Source organism: Dermacentor variabilis, chromosome 3, assembly GCF_050947875.1.
Source record: "Dermacentor variabilis isolate Ectoservices chromosome 3, ASM5094787v1, whole genome shotgun sequence".
NCBI lineage: Eukaryota > Metazoa > Arthropoda > Arachnida > Ixodida > Ixodidae > Dermacentor > Dermacentor variabilis.
Window position 1 is genome coordinate 78,308,638 of NC_134570.1, and position 21,142 is coordinate 78,329,779.

At 47.7% G+C, this 21,142-nt stretch overlaps 1 protein-coding gene across 2 annotated transcripts in view; it reads right to left on the bottom strand.

The window, feature by feature from the left end:
- LOC142575924 (uncharacterized) overlaps window positions 1–21,142 on the bottom strand; it is a 350,863-nt gene that overhangs the window by 1,230 nt on the left and 328,491 nt on the right. The window lies entirely within an intron of this gene.

Genomic DNA, 21,142 nt, shown 5'->3' on the forward strand with positions numbered 1-21,142 from the left:
AACGTTTCTGGCACAGCCGCAGGGGAATATAAATTCGCTATTTTATCACGTGTGGTACACGCGCGAGAAACAACAACTTGATTGATGTGCAGAAAAGGCCACCTCGTAGAAAGCCTCCTAGAAGACACATGCCCTAAGAAGGCTGAAGTAGCGAATAGCGAGTCTATTCTGACTGCGTGCCCACGTGAGGAAATGATATGATTCATTGAGGAAATGTAATCGCTGACACACCGTGTTCTTCTACTAAACACCCCGGGACGAGACACGTGCGAAAACGAATGAGCAGTTTCTGTTAGATCGGCGATCATAACTGGGAACGTCGCAATGACCGAATGCCGAAAACCAATTCAACTATCTAAATTCCTGTTTCTTCAAAAAAACATTTCGTTGGAAGCAGCGCCTTGTCCGTCGTACATGTTCTTCCTTTAGTCCGCGTCTTCGTAGCGCTCATTTCTTGACCTATATAGACTGCCCCGTCATCGTTACACGAATAACATGTAATCTCAGTAGCACTACCGGCTTCTTGTGGGGCATAATTCCTTTAATAACGGTGCACACATTACAGTTCCGCGAATTGATTTTGCCAGTTATGTCAAGTAGTGTCACGGGAAAAGCCACGAACCTAAATTTCCGTGTAGATTGAACCCTCTGCATGTCAAATCGGGCTTTTTTTCACCTTCAGCTTGCTGAGTATGGCTACATACGACAAATTTTTAAGCGAAGCTTTCTTTGCCTTGTCCTTTAACTTTCCCACTGTTGCTGCAGCTGTCTGGCACACTGCATCGAGGGGTGGTTCAGAGCGTGTGTATACATGACAGAAGAGCGGCAGAGAACCTTTGCGCCGCATCGTATGTGCACAATGACCTCTGGAGCCCCCTGGGCGCTGCCATATCAGCCTCTTCACACTTGTGAGTATCCGTGACGCTCCTCAAAAGCACCGCAGAAACTGCAGCGCTCACCTTTCTACTAACGTGCAAGTCCGGAGGGAAGCTACATAGAATGGTAGAGAGGAGGATTTAGAGGAGGCAGGTAATGGGTAGAACCGACGCAGTTCCGAAACGAGTGAATAGCCTTGCCACCGTTCGCTCACCGTTCCCATATAAGAGAAAAGGGGGTGGGGGTGACGTGAGAAGGCAAGCAAACGCTACTTCTACGCGACAGCGGTTGCAGGCAAACGGGATAAATTTCATTCTACGTACGGTACGGTACGTTTCTGATAGTTCCGAAAAATAAACACCATGAAAATTTATCAAGCGGGCAACTTACGCAGGGCGTGCAGAAGTAGAGCCACATTAATACGCACATTAGGGTCTAGGTGGCACTACGGAAGCGGTAACACGTCAAACAAACACTTCTGTGCCCGCCGCGGTAGCTTTGCGGCTATGGCATTGCTCAAGGTCGCGGATTTGATCCAGATCTTGGCGTCCGCATTTTGGACTGGGCGCAATAAAAAACGTTCGCGCACTCAAATCTAGAGCCACGTTAAAGAACAGTACGGTGTCAAAATTTATCTGCAGTCCGCTACTACGGCGTGCCTCGTAATCCGATTGTGGTTATGGCACACACAGCCCTACAATTCAATTAAAGTTTAGTACTTCTGCCAGGATGCGATGTGCCATGTGAGGAAATGATAACGCTCAACCCTATCGGAAGTTATAAAATATGGCGCACAACAACGCCTCAATCAAACACCTCCCCCTGTGTGTTCTATGTACTACGCAGACAAGCAGCAGTGGTGCACGCAAGGTAACGATCAACACCAACTCACACCTCTCGTGTTAGACTAAACGTTGATGAAATTAAACATTCATGTTCAGCATCCCCGCTAATTATCGTCAGTCAAAGCAAACAGCACAAAGTTTCGCTTACATCGATTCCTACAGTGCGTAGGATCCGCATAATTTTTTTTTTCTGATGACGCTGTACCACGGTTTGACGGGATGCTCGGCGTGCCACGTTCCGTCGGCAATGAGGAAAGTGAAAGCAGTTTCCTACTACCTCGACTTTCTTCCAGTATAGTCTGTTTCACCTTGGTATAAAATTTTGTAACACATTCAGTTGCAGTCCTTGCTCATATTCGTTATCGAATGAAAGATACGAACAGCTGCGTCACCGGACAGTCACGCAGTGCTTGATATACTAACCTCGCAGCTTGGCATTCTCTCGGTTTTCAATTTCGGGCCTGCCTCACACTATCCAGTCCATGCTACGTCGGCAGTGGAGTAATCTCGAGGAGGACACGACAACGTATGGTTAGTTTTACTGCCGTGTGAATTTAACGCGAAGGAAAAAAAAAAAAAGAATTCCCCGTGTACTACGCGTTTCTGAAGACATCTCGATCTTTGTGTCACCTGACAAAAACTGAAATGTCTTCAGAAAAGCGCAGTACACGGGGAAGGTTCTCTTCTTGCGTTAAATTTACGCATGGTTGATCCGCAGAGCTGATATCTAGAACCGGTCGACGGGACATACACGTTAGTTCTAACGGTACCAAGCGCCTTCTTTAAAACTGCACGTATCACCGACAGACTCACGTTTGCAGTTGTCGCACATTTCCAAAGTCATCGCGCGGACTGGCAATGCGCGAAAGCGGGACACTCAATCCCCGTCGAGGCAAGAAAACACCAACGAGCTCGTAAAAGAGCGTCCTATAGCCTGCTCTTTCCGTATGGTGCCCATGTTTCGCCTTGATAGCACTGTAGCGCACAGCTGCGCTATGTGAGAACGAAACGAACGAAAGAAAGAGAAACAGCCTTCGACACACGTGCAGGAGCTGTAAGCCAGGCACACCCTCTAACACGCAGTTTACCGCGCCCCACACGACGCCCTCACGCGAGCGCACTAGCTACGTGTGCTTCTATACCTGCGGACGGTAACCATTTCCCCAATATTTTGCGACGAGCTCACAAGTTAAAGAAGAAAGCTATAATTCTGAACAACAGCATATATACATTGCGAGTCCAGGGAGAATGAAAAGCTGCAAGGGAAATGTTACGCTCTTTTGTCGTGTCTAGGTGTCTAATGACAAAATTTTCACGGGCAGAACTTTGAGGCGACAGGGCATAGCTCCCATCGCCGCGCCCAAATAAGTGGCGTCACAGAGCACATGCGAACTTCGTTAAGGATGAAGAATGGAAGCCAAGCCAAGCGCTGGGTTTTAAAGGCACCATAACAACGAAGGGCAGAGAGAGAGAGAGAGAGAGAGAGAGAGAGGGATGGGAAGTTTCGAACAAAGAGGAACCTTAACGCTCAAGAAAACGACACTGTTAGGATCCATGTTTACTAGCAATGCTACAATGACAGTGTACGCTGTCGAGAGAAGAAAGAAAAGCATTAACACTAGCACATTTATCGATTGATCCCTATGCCATCACTGTACGCCGTAGAGCACAAATTACGTGTCTTCAACACTACAGAAGCGCTAATTATACGCGTAGTTTTGGCGCTAGTGACTGCGGGTCAGTGTTCCTGCTTCTGACATGAACGATCTTATTAACGTGACTTCGAGATAACATGGAACGCGAGGAAACAGAACATTACCGACGACGGGTTCAAACACCTTGTGATGCATATTGTGAACAGACTACCGGTGAAACCGTGATATACGCGCAGCTGTACTTTGCGTCTCTGTGTGGAGAGCATAATTAGGCCCACGGCGAACTAGGCCTGGAAGTTATCATCCGCCCACCGTTCGATTTCAACATTGCTGATTAAGCAATTAATGATTACTCGCCCTGCAGCACCGTTATCTCGCACTTATGCAAGTTTCTGCGTGACAGTATTGCATCCTCGTGCTCTTCAGCGCAAGGTCACTGCAGGTTCAAGAGGCGTAAGGAGGCGATAAGAGGGGTGCCCTTGTTACAGTCTAGGTGTAGTGGCTCCTAAGAAGCCAATTCTTCGAAGAAAAAAAAAAGATACGAGAGATCTAAAGAACCTGTTGGAATCACGTTTAAACTAAGCTTTCTTGAAACGTTTGAATTAACTGCTATACGCAAAGAAAAGCACAATGTCTGCAACTGCAGTAAATTTCGAAAGAGGTGCGAGGAAGTGTTTGATGTTTTTCTCCCATCACAGTTTTATACGATTGAAGTAGGCAAAAAACTTTAAAACGATAATCCCCGCTTGTGAGCGTCACAACATGACACGTCAAAAGCCTATTGATAACTGTCATCCCAAGCGGCGTCACACTCGGCTCTTAGGACTGCTTCTATTCGTGCTGTGACCTCCGGTACTGTCGACGCGCCTTGCCAACCGCAATCGTCTATGCTAACGTTGGCAAACAACAACAAAACAGACGATAAGGTCTCAGTCATGACCACGCAATCAAACGTAGGTGGCGGCGACAACAAGGGCTAGTTGTCGCTCACCAAGCACGTCGTTTCCTACCGCGCGCACTTGGCTTGGGTAACACCGTTCCACTGGTACAACATCGTGGTTGCAGACGTCAGCAATGGGCTATCACAGCGATGTTAAAGCTTTAACAGGCACTACAACACCGTAGCATGACGCGATCGGCGCACGAAGCACGTGGAGGTAGTTTAAAACCTAATTATTGGCAATGAACTCATCTATTTTAGTACATGCTTCACGGTTTAAGCTGGATGCGCTCTGCATGCGGTTCGCGGATCACCTCATCGGAAGCTGCAACAACCCGCACGTGCGCATACAGCGGCGACAATAATCGACGGCGGTGCGCCCATGCATGCAGATGTCGCGACAAATGCTCGGCGTGCTTTGCTACTCAAGTACATAGAGCTCTACGCTGCAATTAATTGAATCATGGCGTTTTACGTGCCGAAACCACGATCTGATCATGAGCTACGCCGTAGTGGGGATCTGCGTATTAATTTTGATCACCTGGTTTTTTTTAACGTGCACGAAAATCTAAGTACACTAGCGTTTTTGCATTTCGCCCCTATCGAAATGCGGCCGCCGTGGCCGCGAATTTGGTCCCGCGACGTCGTGCTCAGCAACGCAACAATAAAGTCACTAATCAACCACGGTGTGTGTGTGCTGGGCTGCAATGCAGTGGAAGCTTAGGCCCATTCAGTATTGAGAGATACCGCACGTTTGCGCGTAGATGTCGTGTTGCGAATCCTTCCCACGAAGGTCGCACAGCAGACTGAACTGAACAGTGTAAATAAAAGGCTGTTACACACGAGAAATATCACGTCGCCCAACGCAAGAAGGCGTCAGCAATTGGATTGTACAAGCAGAGAACAAATCACGTGCAGCCTGTTTCGTCGCTATCAACAGCACCTGTCGACGGAGGGCTTCGAAAATTGCTTCCGACTCAAAACGTTGCTCTCGAACGGAAGGCGCATCAGGGGACTTCCGTCGTAATCGCGTTATTTACAAGGACGAACTAGTTCGTGAGCTTTGCTCAGTGGTAATTCATCTTTTTCTTTTATAATTACGCTAACGGCCCGACACGACAGTGTTTTCGCGACTATCGCTTCGGAGTACACGCCTGTACGCACGCATTCTGAAGCATCCTCGAATAAGCTTATACGCCGTGAGAATGGGGCGCTACCCGGATTTTTAAGCGCATTTCGAGTCGTTTCACATTCAGAAGTACAGTCTACAAGCGAATCTAACACCTATAGGGGTATGAAACAGCAGAGTCCCTTACAAATACAAGCGGGTAGTAAACAGGGGGCCGCATTGAATACTGCGAAGTTGAATGCACGGCTTGTTTCTTTAAACCGCAGGATGAAACTTGAATGAAGCTCCACGTTCACTGTTCAGTGATGGCAGGTCGTTTTGCTAAGTTGTTCGTCCGGAGCTCATGCACGCAACTCGAAAGACCCGCTCTCAGTCGACTAAGGAGCGTGCACCCTCTTAAAACTTGCTACGGCAATGGCCCAATGGTGTGACAGGCGAGACGAGAACCTCTGGAGCAGCGGAGCGAACTCTTGAGACTATGATGCTTTCTACGTAGACTGTATCTTGAATGTTCCCCGATAAGGTTAGCTAAGTAATCGCATTTCTCGAAAACACATGGCAGGTTGCAAGATCACCCTAATGTCAGTATCATAACCAGAAACCTGCGTGCGCATTCCAGACAGCAACTGTGTCTTGCCTTTAAAAAACGCAAGCCAATAAAGTACTCATATGCCTCGCACAACGCTGTAGATGCGTGTGCAGCAGAAGCCCAATCCTTTCAGAAGCCTTCGGTACCTGATAGGCAGAGCAAAAAAAAAAAAAAGGAACAAAACAACACGTGGCTGCTCTTGGCATGCGCGCAGTCACTCGTATCCACAGCACACCGGATCAGACAAAGAAGCCTCTGCACGTAGACACTGGAGACAGGTGTAACTGCGAGCGCAGGTGTGGATTTCGTAAGAGATATCCACGTTTTTTGGGTTTTTTTCGCTCTCATCTAGGTTTCCTGAATCGTCGCCGTTGCATGGTTGGAACGGAACACCATCAGCCACGGGTGTATTGCTGGCTACAGTATTGTCAACCGATACTTCGAACGTACAGGTTGCGTCCACATTGCGAAATCGTTCTCACCCACGCACTATCCTATCTTTAAGCACATAGAGCTGCGTTTGCGTCACCGTCGCCAATGTACACGCTGTTGCCGAGCAAGCTTCCAAGAAATGCTCCAAACACGAGTGGCTGAAAATGAGAGGACGCGTAGAGGTAGCTTCAACAGCAAAGTGCGAGTTGTCCTCTTCCTCACTGTACATGCAGTGTGGGTGCAGTTAACGTCATCGGGCGTTTTGCTTGATTTTATTCGCTCCCTACTTCTTTCACCGTTACAATCCAGCAAGTACTTACTAGAATAAGCACAACTGCTCAGGATCGACGCTTTAAAGCAACAGTTGCTTTTCAGGGTGTGCATATGACCAAGTTGATCCGTCACACAAAGTATATCCGACCAACCGACCTGACCCGACCGAGTGAACGAATGTGCGTGTCTATTATGGCAGAATTTTAAAAAAAACATGAAGCTTTTCGCAGATATGGGCATAACTTTTCTCGTGCAGAAGCGTGTTACATTCAAAATACCACTTAATTAGAAGCTACTTACATAGAGGACCGGTGCGAATCGAGAGAGGAAGCGCCGTCTCTTCGGGTGAGCCCTAGGTATACCATAGTGGACCTTACGAGCGTTATCACAACAAATGTGCGGCAAGTTACGGCGCCCTGAGAGCGTGCAACAGTGAACACCGGTCACTGAAACTTCTCCGAGACACTACGTAGATTGACGCGCCATGTGTCAGGCGCGTACTGAAAATACGATTGTAGTAACGGTGTCTGTACAGCCTCACGCCACTCCGACTGGGAGCGTGAGACGGTCAACAGTAAGTCCTCAAAGGGACATCACTCGGCGGAAATTAGATTCAAATTAAAGCATCATAGGTGAAGGCGATGTTCAATACCACCGTCATCGTCATCAGCCATGGCCTGAGAGGTACATTGCGGCAAACTTCACTTACTCTAGGAAGAAAAAAAGTTCGCTAATAACACACGGAAACATTAGGTTAGATTCCTTGGTGCAGAAAAGTGTCTTATTCTTTACAACGATGGGAAGTATAGCGCACAGCTACAGGTGAAAACAAGGTGGAAAATGAAGTGTAATATGGTGCTTGATCAATAGACCTGAGTGCGGCGTCACGTCGAGTTCAGAAACGTTCATACTGACTATCGTGATAAAAAAAGAAAAAAGAAGAAGCACTTGGCTGAAATTACTTCCTGCAATTTTTCCTTGATGAACGCTCCCGCACAAGGCCTTGCACATATGCTGTCCAGCGTAAACTTTTGCGGTAGAATAGGACACTCTGGAGCCCAGATACCAAGCAAGATTCTTCACAGACACAGAAAAGACCACGTAAAGAATAAGTACCACAAAAAGCCGAAAATTAAATGTTCAAGTGCTGAGCAATACTACAGCGGCTCGTACAAAAGAGCAAGATGGTAGCTGCAGCAGCAGCGGCTCGAAAATGGAACCAGCCAAGCGCAGATTCACTTGCAAGTAAGCGTCGCTTCCTTTTCAATCTCACTCGGCGCGCGAGTTGAAAATTCATTTAGCGCGCTTCGGGATAAAAAGAGAATTCGAGACTCGATGTCACGCTCAGCAACAGTGCGTTTATTATGCACGTTAACACTGCAGAGGAATACGCGTTTTTCCTTGAGTAATCAGAACGATTCGTATAAATGTAGAACGCCGCGCTTCGTACGCGAGCTGCTTTGGATGGCGCCGATTCAGCTGCAACGGCCGTTCACCGGGAATCGCGTGGCATTAAAGAAGCTAGCGGACGAAGAAGCCCCAGTGTGGTCGCCAAGCGAGTGGTTAAGCACCGATACGTCGAGTCAGCTGCAATCCTCCCAACATTTTCCGTCGCAGGTAGATTGGCCCAGCTGACGTGGCGATGGTGATTATAGATGACAGCAGAGAATTTACAAATTTGCCCCATTACGTACGAGCTTAATATGAACAACCAAAGCGGTACAAAAGCTAAGAAAATTGACGCAGCTGTTTCTTGAGAATGTTCTTCACCGACAGCCATGGTTCTCCTAAAGGCTGCCCCACATTCAGCGCTTTCCCGGCGTTTCATCACCCGGCGTTGCTCGGCGCCGACGATGGCGCGCTCAAGAGACGCCAGATCTCGCTGCCGCTGCTAGAAGCGGCTCGATGAGCGCATGCCAATCAGCGCTGGCCCACGTGCCGCCCATGTGGTTGGACGCTCTCTCTGGCGGCGTTCACGCGACGACGCCGAGAGACGCAACGCCAGAAACCGCCGTTAAAAAAAAAAGATACCAACCCTTCCACTACCGGAAAACGGGGGTAAGCGAAGCTTGTGCCGCGTGCACCTGACCATCGACACGGTTAAGTAACCCACAAGTAACAGTGCCGGATTGCTTCGGCCTTGCGCTCCCACGAACAGCTTGAGATTTTCTCGTTGCTGTCGCATTTCCAGGGCTCTGGCGGCTTAACGCCTGGATAAGCGCGCCGACGGCGAGCCCTTTCACGGGCGAGTTATCGCCGCCGCTGGTCGAATGCTACTCGCTTCTCCGGGGAACGCACAACGCGTGGTCGTCCCATCCGTTTACGGAGACTGAAATGAACGGGAACTAAGCCGGTACAGCGCGCGCGAAACCCTTTCCCGCCCTTTCCCTCCCCGGCGGAAGTGAAACGGCTCTGACTGGTTGCGCGTGTGGCGTGAGCGCGCGCCTATGCAGCTGGAATCCTTGCTTACGAATCAGGCTCCGGCGCTGGCGCAGCTGTCAACTCATCAAACCGCCGTTTTGCACAGCTTTTCTGCCCTGGGAGCAACTGGGTTTTTGCGTGACCACGACAACGCGACTTGTGAGCCAACAAAAGCTTCGCATGATAATTTGGAGGTAGCTTAAGCTTGGCCTTTAAGAGTAGAACTCGATAGCATTGAAAGATCCCCGAGTGCTTCTCGCACTTCCCGGCAACTGCAGCTTATGTGACCGTAATTTTTAACGGGAAACACTGGAGGCGAACGCTATGCACGAAGGCGAGCTTCGTGGTTCTTTTTTTATATGATGGTGTGAAAGGAACCGAGAGGGCCACGCCGTTTTTAATAAGGCAGACCTCAAACGGCAGCTGGAAAACGATCGCGTTAAAAGGCTTTTATGTTTGAGTTACCGCGTAAAATAATTATGTTTTCTTGTATATTCAAATTACAATCTGGCGCTATCATGTCTGCAGGTTTTGTGTAAGTGGTACTTTACGAATTTTCTGACGCATTTTACTTTGATAAATTCAATAAGTTCAGTAACTTTGCGCTACACGGAGGGCCTGCGTGGTTGGGTATTCGTGGTTCCGAATGATTAATCCCGAAATGATGGTCGACGCTTGACGCGGGACACCGGCCACCGACGCCGGATTTCCTGTGACACGGGGCCCTTAACGCCGTCGCGTTAAAACGCTGACTGCGGGGCAGCCTCAACAGGAGACAGTCCTGCTTCCGTGGTGCTCTATGTACGGCGTGCGACCTGCAAGCACTACGAAGTTCGGCAACGGGCGACAAAATAACGCTGGCACTGGCTATATATCAACGGATAAAATCAAGATTGTGCGAGGTGAGTCGCTGTAGATATTTAGAGATTCAAGGTCATAGTCACGGAACTACAAATCCAGACTTGCTTCGACAAGCCGACTCCAAATATTCACAGCTCCAAGACTGCGAGAGGAAGGGAACAAAGCTTGCAAGTTTAAGCGGGAGTGCACTCACGCACGCGCCGTAGCTTCTCTCTCACGCAGATAATTTCACGAAGGCACTACAGTAGCCCTGCACGAAATAAATAACCTTAGGACATTCACAAGACTCGCGTTCAATGAAGCCGGCGCTTTCTCCTAAAAGGAAATTTAACGCAATACATACAAGCACAGTATCATGCGGTATCTCACCACTTTCATGTGACAGTCGATGTACATTATATAGATAAGGACAATCATTGGCGGGTGAGACGCTGCAGCCCGATCAGGCAAGTTTCCTAACCAAGCAGCAAACATATCGCGCACTTACAGTGCGGAAGGACGCTGAAATAAAATTTGGAGGACGCTTAAGCTTCGCTGTAAGAGTGCAACGCGATAGCATTCAAAGATCCCCGACTGCTTCTTACGCTTCTCGGCAATTGCGGCTTATGTAACCGCATTGCTTACCGGGAAACGATGACGGCGAACGCTATACACGAAGGCGAGCTTTCTGATAGAAACGTGGCTTGTTGCGTGGGCCGATACCGGAGATAGTGCAACAGCCGCACCAAACAATTTACATCATTTTCAGGTTTCTGTTATTGTTTCGCACTTTTAATATTTCAGTCTGAGAAGCTTTAACATAAAAGGCAGGCGCTGTCGGTGTTTTGTTTCATGACATTTGTTAATCTGCTGTCATTCTCAAAATTCCCAGGAATAAATTTGTCAAGAATGTAAAACAAGGTATGAGCAACTTTAGTAATAAAATGGTGTGACAATATAATCCGCATATACCGCATGTCATATAGCAAGAAGTGGCATATACATATACCAACATAGATGCGGCAGTTTTCGCTCACGACACGCCGGCGCCGACACCGGATTGTCTGCGACATGAGACAATCAACGCTATCGCGTTAAAGTAGCGCGATACCTTGCAACAACCTGACATGTGATAAGCGCATCGCGATGGTTGTTTCCTCATCGTACGTGGCTGGAGCGCACAACGCATGGCTACGAGCTGCCCGCGAGAATTTTCAAAACTCGGAAGGCACGAAAAAAAGAAATTCCTTACAGCGTGGGCGCTGATCATAAGACTGGTAGGTGTACCACGTAGGTGGTGGACACGAGTCGCAAATGCGTCCACATATTACTGAATGCATGTTGAAACTGTGACTAGGATGCATACTATCGTGCTTTCGTAACCAGCTTTTGTAATCCATTTCTTCGCAAGCAGAGAAGGAACTGATAGTATACTAATGCCTTTCATTTCGAACATTGTTATTTCTTGCTGGATCTATTCAAATGCGCAAAACCACGCTTCGTCTATCCAATGGTCTATTTATGATTCTGGCTCTGAATGAATGAGTGAAAGAGCGAATTAATGAATGAATTGCTCATCGGCGCCACAGAACGATCCCCAGACAACAGGCAAAATTAACATGCCTCAAACATCGGTATCATATATCGACTATGTTACGCCTGGTAGTTGAACAGAACGGGTAACCTCCTGCCATCGGACTCTGCAACCAATATCGATCACTGTGAGGGAAGCACAGTCCTTACTAAGCATACATCAAAAGACCGGCATAGCCTGAAGGCGTCAGTACAGGTAGTCTGTTCAATACAGGGCGCCCAGCTGTAAGCTGCGCCGGGGAGCGTCGTACTGCGATCAAGCTTCGGTTACTTCAGGACAGACACATCACCCGCCGTGGTTGCTCAGTGGCTATGGTCTTGGGCTGCAAAGCACGAGGTCACGGGATCAAGTCCCGGCCACGGCGGCCGCATTTCGGTGTGGGCGAAATTCGCAAACACCCGTGTACTTAGATTTAGGTGCACGTTAACGAACCCCAGGTGGTCGAAATTTGCGGAGTCCCCTACTACGGCGTGCCTCATAATCACAAAGTGGTTTTTTTCACGCAAAACGTACCCCATAACAGACACATGCACTAAGAAGGGGTGGAGAATAGGTAGCAGACACATTATCGATCCCCGCTGCGCCACTGCCCATATGTCATCATTCGCGCCAGTTCTCTTGATGGCGCGCGGAAAAGCGAGCGAGTATGAGAGAGAGAGAGATGGAGCGAGACACGCGTGGAAAATCCCACGCATCGTCTCCGCGGAAGCGGATCAGCCGTGAACGGTTCTTAACCGTTACCGACTCGCAACAGGCCTGCCGTAACTTTACGAATGGACGAACACCGCTGCTGGCGGCTCAGATTCTAGGCCCGAAGCTGCAAGAATACCATCAAATCACGTGGACGCCGGGTCACGCGGGTCTGGAGGGGAACGAAAGGGCGAACGCCCTAGCTCGAGCGCTAATCAACCGAGCAGGGCAAGACCAATCGTCTCATCAATCCCCACCCTTTACCTTCATGCCCCTGCCATCCAATTACTGCGACCGACTTGAGATCCAGCGACTCAACCGCAGGATTTATCCTCCGCCTCACAAAAAGCTCAGCACTGAAGATGCCGTAGCTCTCCGACTTATACAGACCAACACATTTCCAAACCTACACAGATACAGTAAAATGTTCCCACATACATATCGCGGCATCTGCCCCTGGTGCGGCGACACACGCCCTACACTCTTTCACATCTCGTGGGGGTGCGAGGGCAAACCTCAACACTTAAAGACTCCTAGCACGTCATTTGAGCGGTGGGAGGTACAGCTAACCGGTGATACCCTGGCGGGACAAGAAGCTCTCGTCCAGCAAGTACGTCGAGCAGCCATGGCCAGTGGAGTCCTGGAATGAGGACGCCACCCACTCGACCTCAAGAGCAACCACCTAGATGGTCCGAATAAATGTTTTTTCTCTCTCTCTCTTAACCGAGCGCGCGTGCCCCCGCCCATCGCGCCGCTACTGTGTCCAGGAATACGTACACGTGAACGAAAAATCGTAAAACCGTATTTGAGAAGAGCGCTCGTTGGGCCGGAGAGTTTCAATTTTGAGATTACTAGAGGGAAAACCCTTGCGCTGTAATCGTTCAGCTGCCGTGGGAATTGCGAGTCGTGTTACGCGAATTTTTTTAACGATTTTGCAGGGATCTGCTGGAACGCAAGCACGTAAGAAGCTTCATCTATTGAGGCAAGCAAGAAATCGGGCTAGTTTATGTTCGTTCATCTTCTAATTCGCCGAGTGCTAATCAGTGCAACTAATAGCCACACATGACAGACGAGTACGACAGAGAGACACGTGTGTCCTTATCGTGAGTATTGGTTATATGCTAAATTGTACTCGGCGCAGTAAAAGATGAACCTTTATCTATCATTCTTTCTGGTTGAAGGGTGATGCTTTCTCACCTTAAAACATTTTATTCGGAGCAGTTTAACCGTATTACTTTCCCAGTTTCAGTGCACAATGAAGTGACGCAGGTGATTCCCTGCGCATGTATAATTATTTTTTGTAATCCAATTCATTCCTTTGATATGTTGATAAAACAATTTAGAATACAGAAAACCGAGAAGTGGAACTTAATTATTGGCATATGTAAAAGTTTAACACGTGAATCCGCAAGGTCACTGAAGACAGAAGGACGAAGTTTAGGCAAATTCGATGAGCTGGCCGTCATTCCCAGTCCAGCTGAGCCAAGCTCGCGTGCCACCTTGCTTTTCCTCTATTGACGTTCATACATAAGGCCAGTCAGTGAAGCATAACCGAAACCCGCGGTCCCGCCTGTTGCTCGTTATGCTTGTATTACGAAATTCCCACGAATGTGAGCCCTTCATATGAGTAGCAGAACCTTCGCAGCGGGAACAGAAAGCAATACCACTTGTATTCAGAAAGTGACATCAAGCGAAGTGACGTCTTCCGTCCGTGCCTCAGACATTCGGATCGCGTGACATATCCTATAAAAACGACTGGTACAGGCAACACCCAAGCGACTGGTAGTGGCAACATTGCGCACTAGGTGTTCATACCATAGAGTTTCCTACCATTACCAGACGCAACCCTGGCGCTGCGATTGCTCAACCACCATGGGAATGATGGGTAGTACGTAGATGTGTCTGATCTGATTGCTTTGGCCTGAAGACGTTCTTGTGGCTTCGTTTATTGCGCTTTATCTGGGCCTAAATCGGCCTAAATTTCAGAGGAACTAATACTAGTTTTAATGCAGAAGGCAATAAGACTCTGCGGGCATGCATCATCATCATCATCATCATCATCATCATGGTTACGCCCACTGCAGGGCAAAGGCCTCTCCCATACTTCAACTACGCCGGTCATGTGATAATTGTGGCCATGTTGTCCCTGCAAACTTAATCTCATCCGCCCACCTAACTTTCTGCCGATACTTCTACTACGGGCACTACCTGCCCCAAGTAGAAGTATTCCCTTATCATTTCCAGTGCCTCGCTACCTATCGTAAACTGATGTTCTCTTTCGAGACTGTTAAACATTACTTTAGTTTTCTGCAGATTAATCTTTAGACCCACCCTTCGGCTTTGCCTTTCCAGGTAAGTGAGCATGCATTACAATTATCATCAGCGAATCGCAAATTACTAAGGTATTCTCCATTAACTCCTATCCCCAGTTCTTCCCAATCCAGGTCTCTGAATACCTCCTGTAAAAACGCTGTGAATAGCATTGGAGAGATTGTATCTCCCTGCCTGACGCCCATCTTTATTGGGATTTTGTTGCTTTCTTTATGGAGGACTACGGTGGCTGTGGAGCCACTACAGATAGCTTTCAGTATTTTTACATACGGCTCGTCTACACCCTGATTCCGTAATGCCTGAATGACTGCTGAGGTTTCGACTGAATCAAAAGCTTTCTCATAATCAATGAAAGCTATATATAAGGGTGGTTGTATTCCACACATTTTTCTATCCCCTGATTGATAGTATGAATATGGTTTATTCTTGAGTAGCCTTTACAAAATCCTGCCTGGTCCTCTGGTTGACAGAAGTCTAAGGTGTCCCTGATTCTATTTGCCATTACCTTAGTAAGCACTTTGTAGGCAACGGACAGTAAGCTGATCGGTCTATAATTTTTCAAGTCGTTGGGGTCCCCTTTCTCATGGATTAAGATTATGTTGGCATTCTTCCAAGATTCCGGTACGCTCGAGGTCATGAGGCATTGCGTATACAGGGTGGCCAGTTTTTCTAGAATATGCCCTCCATCCCTCAACAAATCTGCTGTTACCTGATCCTTCCCAGCTGCCTTCCCCCTTTGCACAGCTCTTAAGGCTTTCTTTACTTCTTCCGGCGTTACTTGTGGGATGTCAAATTTCTCTAGACTATTCTCGCTTTCATTAGCGTCGTGGGTGCCATCGGTACTGTATAAATTTCTATAGAACTCCTCAACCATTTGAACTATCTCATACATATTAGTAATGATATTGTCCCGGTAGCACAGGACGTGCCCGCTTTTTGGCACCGTATATGCTTCTTTTGTCCTCGTAACCTCACTGAGCCCTATTACATCCCATCTACTGCCCGCTAATTACTCCAATAGCATTGCTAGATTCGCCTCACTAGATAACGTTCTAGCGTTATACGTTGCCAGGTTCAGATTCCAATGGTGGCCTGTCCGGACCCAGAGATTCTAAGCACCCTCTACTGCAGGCATGCATAATCACTTCTATATAATTTCAGTGGTTACGCTTATCCATGTGCCTGTGGCGTAATGGTTTCGATATCGGTTTCTGTGCTAGAGGTCCCGTGTTCCAATTACTTATAACGTGGCAATTTCTTTAAAAAATTATCATTTTGTAAAGTCACGAAGCCAGTTAAAGTCAGGAGGACTATGTTTAGGCAAATCCGTGTACTACCCATCATGTCCACGTTGGCTGAACTGCCCTGCTTGCAGCTCCCCTATACACTAGCGCCACAGTTATATCTAGTATTTGTATGAAACTCTATGGTTCATACCAGTCTATAGTACTTTCGTGGGTATTGCGATTTTTTTTTCTATAGTAACCGCGGTTAGTAAGGGATGAACTAAGCTCAAGTCGAGTTCAGTGTGTAAGAATTCACAACGACAAACAAGACTGGAGCCACAGCTTGTACTGAGAGGCGGTCTGGCAACCACCTCCCATTGCAGTTTTCTATGTTAGCCTATATAGGGTGTCCCAGGTAACATGAGCCAAATTTTAAGAATATGCAAATACCACGTAGCTGGACAGAACAAAGGTAATGTTTGCCGTCGCTTGGAGATACTGAGATTATTTTAATGCATTCCGTCTAATGACATGATCAGTCTTAATTGATTTGATAAACTTAGCAAAGGTTATCATTAGATGAAAAGCGTCAATAAGAAAATTGTGGATCAACATGAAAAACTCCCGGTAGAGCTTTCTGTTGTTCAATACGTGCTCTATAAAGGTGCTTTTCCAAGTAGCAAAGAAGTCCGCGAATACACTCAAAGTTCGTCGAGCGGCCAATCGCGCGGTAATTTTGCGTGTATTCGCACGCTTCTCCCATACAGCACGTATTGAGCAACAGAAAGTTGTAGCGGGAGTTTTTCGTGTTGCTACACAGTGTTTTCATTGACACTTATCTAACTTTATTATGTGTGAAGAATAATTGGTTAAGAACAATGATGAAATTAGACGGAATGCAAGAAAATAATCTGAGCATCTCCAAATGACGGCAAACAACAACACCTTGGTTCTCTCCAGCTACACGGCATATGTATATATTTAAAGTTTGGCTGAAGTTATGTGGGACCCCCGGTATACCGCATATTCCAAGTGGCACACGAAGTACGTTAATTCTTTCCAAGGCTGGACTCCTATAGAAGCACAGCCAAAAAGAAAGAAGAAAAAAAAAAGAAAAGAAACACAAACTGTTGACCAATCAAACGAAACCAGTGAAACAAGCGATTAGCTTGAATTGCATTTAAGCGGTTTCGGGCATCGCAACGGACGAGCTGATTAAGCCGGCTGTCTGACCTTATTTCTTTCTCACTAATCATCAGCGGTATCGCTTATTTGCCCCTGACAAGTGCAGAGGTCTTTCGCAGCACTCCATTTTGCTGCACAGTCGAGTATTAGCGCAAACACAACGAGCTTCCCGCGCCTAATCGCTAGTCGGTATCTGCCAACGCTCCTCAACCAGTACTCATGCATACTAAGTAACTATTCACTACGGTGATTTCAAAGCGATCGCTCTGTAGTTTAAACCGCAAGCTCGCGTTAATCATTTTCGAGGATGTGGAAAAATGAAGTAATGGTTATAGTTATACGGGCTCTCCTTAACAGTGCAGAAGCGATTAAGGCAATGATGCACCAGACAGACGGTTTCTTCGGAGAGCCCGCGATTACCTACATCTTATGTAGGTAATGCGAGCTTAAAGTTGGAGCACAAAGTTACTTTCTTATGAACAGTCCTATGTGATGAATTCAAGCCGTTTGACTTCTTTCCTCTAGTGTATAGACACTTACTTTCCCTAAGCATGATGGATCCTTCAAGCATGAATTCGGCACGCGGTATAGGTAGTGCACCCGCAAGTTTGCATATTTTGAATAAGCAAGTGCGCTGAATATTCACACAAACAATTCTGAACGAGTGTCGTTTAAAGTCGTTTAAGTTTTCTAACATGTAAACATCGGCGAAGTACTAGGCTGTCAACACATATCCCGCTCAAATTAGGAGACGCGAACAACAACAACAACAAAGAGTAAGAAAGAAAATAAGGCTCTTAAGCACAGAACAAAATTATGCAAGCCAGATCATAGGCGAAATGCTGCGCCACCGCAACGATGCGTAGTTCTTTCTTTAAAAACGGTTTAGCTGCAACAGTCTTTTTTTCTCGCGGACAATTTGAGCAAGTATCGCACACGACAAGTGCAGCTATGATAGGGCGGCACTTACGCAGCTATCAGCTAACGTGTGGTCCTGAAATCTACATGTTGTGCTATCTTATGTGGACGGCTAAGATAAGCCTCACAGTACTCATTTGCACAGGTCAAGTTACCCCGACAGTTAGTGTTGCTTGGCAAAGTGATGACAACAATAAACTTTTTTTTTAAAACAGCCTAAAGGTCAGATACGGCCAAGGTGTACCGAGCGTTTCGCGTGTGCAGCAATGTGGTGAGACATTGAAGCGGCATGTTAAGTAATTGGAATTCGCTAGACAGGTCATTAATACAGACACAGAGGGATTTAACTGTGTGATACATTTGGGGTGACAGGCCCACGCAATGTCAAAATTTAATAAGTGAACGATGTACACGGTCTTGCTAAAGCAATGCGGATGACAGAGTTACCTGTGTGCCATGTATGCCTCAGGCATGCGAATGATAAAAGCGAGTAAATAAAACGCCAACTCATAATTTCTACGGCTTCCCATCGCGTTACTTAGAGCAGGAGAGTGTGCTCTCGACAACCAATACGTGCATCCCGCTGCCGGCGTCTGTCATTTAGATTCGAGAACACATTGCTGCACTTCCACGCCGAGGTTGTTCTCAACCGCAACTACCAAGTCTTCAGTACGCCGAGCATGTAGGAAAGCATCTCCCAAAACACTTGTATTGGATGAAGCTGCGTGGGAGCCGGTGTTTTCCAGAACACACTTTCTCATACATATAGCGTTTGAACGCTGCTGCTGCAACAAGTCTTTCGCGTGCGCACGATCCCGCACATCGCCTTAATGCAAAATAATACTAGGCCACGTTCGAGGGCCTTTCGTGGCAACGAATTCTCCTTCAACAACGCTCATTAGAGCGTGGTAGCGTGGACGTACCTTCCTCTTTTTAGGCCTTCTTCCATATCCGAGCTTCAGGTCCGCGAGAGTCGACAGACACGAGACAAGGGGGACACAGCGGGGTCGCTAAACTGGGCCCGCTTGTTTGCGTTTTTTTCTTCCGCTAACGCAATACCGCGAGAAACCGAAAAAAAAAACAAAGAAAATAAAGCCGACAGAAGGCGAGCGAGGGCAAACAGCTGCAAGCGGAAGAAACGAGGACAACAAAGATATAGCCTCTTGTCGCACGGCGCGTCTGGCGAGCGCGGGAGATATCTGCATACGCGACAATCGCAACAGGGCAACTGCAACACAGGCCCGAGCAGCACTTATAGCTTCAAGAAAAAAAAAAAAAGAAGCGAAAGCGCAGCTACTGCAGACCATTTTTCGAGGCCACGTGCGAGAACGCGGTCAGGAGTCGGGAATATAACGCTGCTATGACCAACGGGACGCTCCATACGTATTAAAAAAGAAAACGTAAGTGACGTCACGGACTGCGATAATTGCCGGTGACGCGAGCTTCTTCGTTCAAATAGACTTGCGTACCAGACTTGATTAAATAGACATCTGCGTAATATTAAATTGTTACCTAAGCGAACTCGCCTTGCAAAATTATCTGCACCACAAAGTCGAAATTGCAGGGAGATTCGAGTTCGTTACTACTAGCACAGTCGTACGATTACGTTATCTTATTTTTTCATACAGATGGCGCTGCCTAAACACGCTTAGGTAGGATTTTTTTTTTTCAAGAACATTTTGTCATGACACAAAATTCGACGCCGGAAGTTCGGCCTAACCAGTTTACTTGTTTTCGCGCACCCTGTTTGCACAGCCTCTCATGAAAACTGTTCCCATCGTTCGGCTGACAGAAAAATAGAATCGCGAGCAGCTGAAAAATGGCACTTCATCGCAGCTGCAGCAGGCTGTGATACTGCGATTCTGCTTCATCTCTGCTATTCTTTCCGTCTTTCATTCCCCCCTTACACTTACCCCAGTGCGGGGTAGCAAACCAGAAGCTGATCCGCTTCATCTCCCCGCCTTTGCCAGCCCATTCACCTCTCTCACTCCACCATGCAGTGCTGCAGAATCCTTGAAGACTTAGGAGGAGCCCAGGCACGATGCAATCAAGAGTAAAATACGGGCTTACATAGTCGCCTGGCGACACGCCTTTCTATGACCCTTCCTTCCACCCAATCAGTCACCCTTTCCAGTGGGGTCTCATTCGCTATAAATTTCGGGTGGCAGGTCAATGAACCGTGGATGCCCCCCACAATAACGCTGCTCCGCTGGATCGCTCCATATTTTCCTGCGCAACTTGAAACGCGATTATGTTACTGGCGCTTTTAATCGGTTTTGGCTACGGCGTCATGTCGAGCTAGAGGACACTGGTTCAATCTGCCTTGCGGCGAGGGTGGGCTTCGAAAGCGTTCGTGTACCTATAGTCCCGGAAGAACGTTAAGGTACCCCAAGAGGGTCGAAATTAATCCGGAGCACCACACTGCGGCTTCTATCATGACAACGTGTTCCTCCCCGACGTTCAATTGCATATCAATTTAGAAAACCTGCTTGTGAATCACCCGAGCGCTCTGTAGCGTAAAACTACATTTAAGTGAGCGGATGCCCTCTGCATCCAGCACCCCTCGAAACGCGGCTACTGCTGCAAGGATTCCTACATGCGACTTCGTGCTCAGCATGGTGCAAAATGGCGATGTGCCACGGCAGGTCAAATATGATTCAGGTTAGACAGCCGTCTCACGGCCAGCCGAGACTGGCCGCAAGACCGCGGCCAGTCTCGTCCGCTCTGCAACGGGATATCGAGATTGAAAATAGGGAATGAAAATAATAATAAAAAAATTGCAACACCGCGAATTCGAACGGAACGTAAACGTTCAACCAAAGGTTCGATCTTCACGTATACGAAAGGCGGCACCAGAGAAGTGCTGCATCGAAAGCGAAATTTCGCAGAGCACGTTTTCGCACAACGAATTCAAGAAGCGGCGGCAGCGGCGGCGACGACGCACATATCGTGTAGCGCTTGCGCAGCGCAGTGTCAAGTTCCTCCAGGGTCGCGACGCTTCTTTTTTTAACGCTTCGTTTGCTCTTTTTTCCGGTCGTCGAAGCGAGAGGTCGTCGACGGCGGGACGTACAGAAGAGGCCGAGCCCGAGGGCGGAATCGGTGGCCCGCCTGCCTGAGCAAACAAACAAGGCGCGCGCGATCGAGACTCGCGTCTTCCGGCGGTGACGCAAGCGGAAAGAGAAGTCCTTCGCTTTCTCA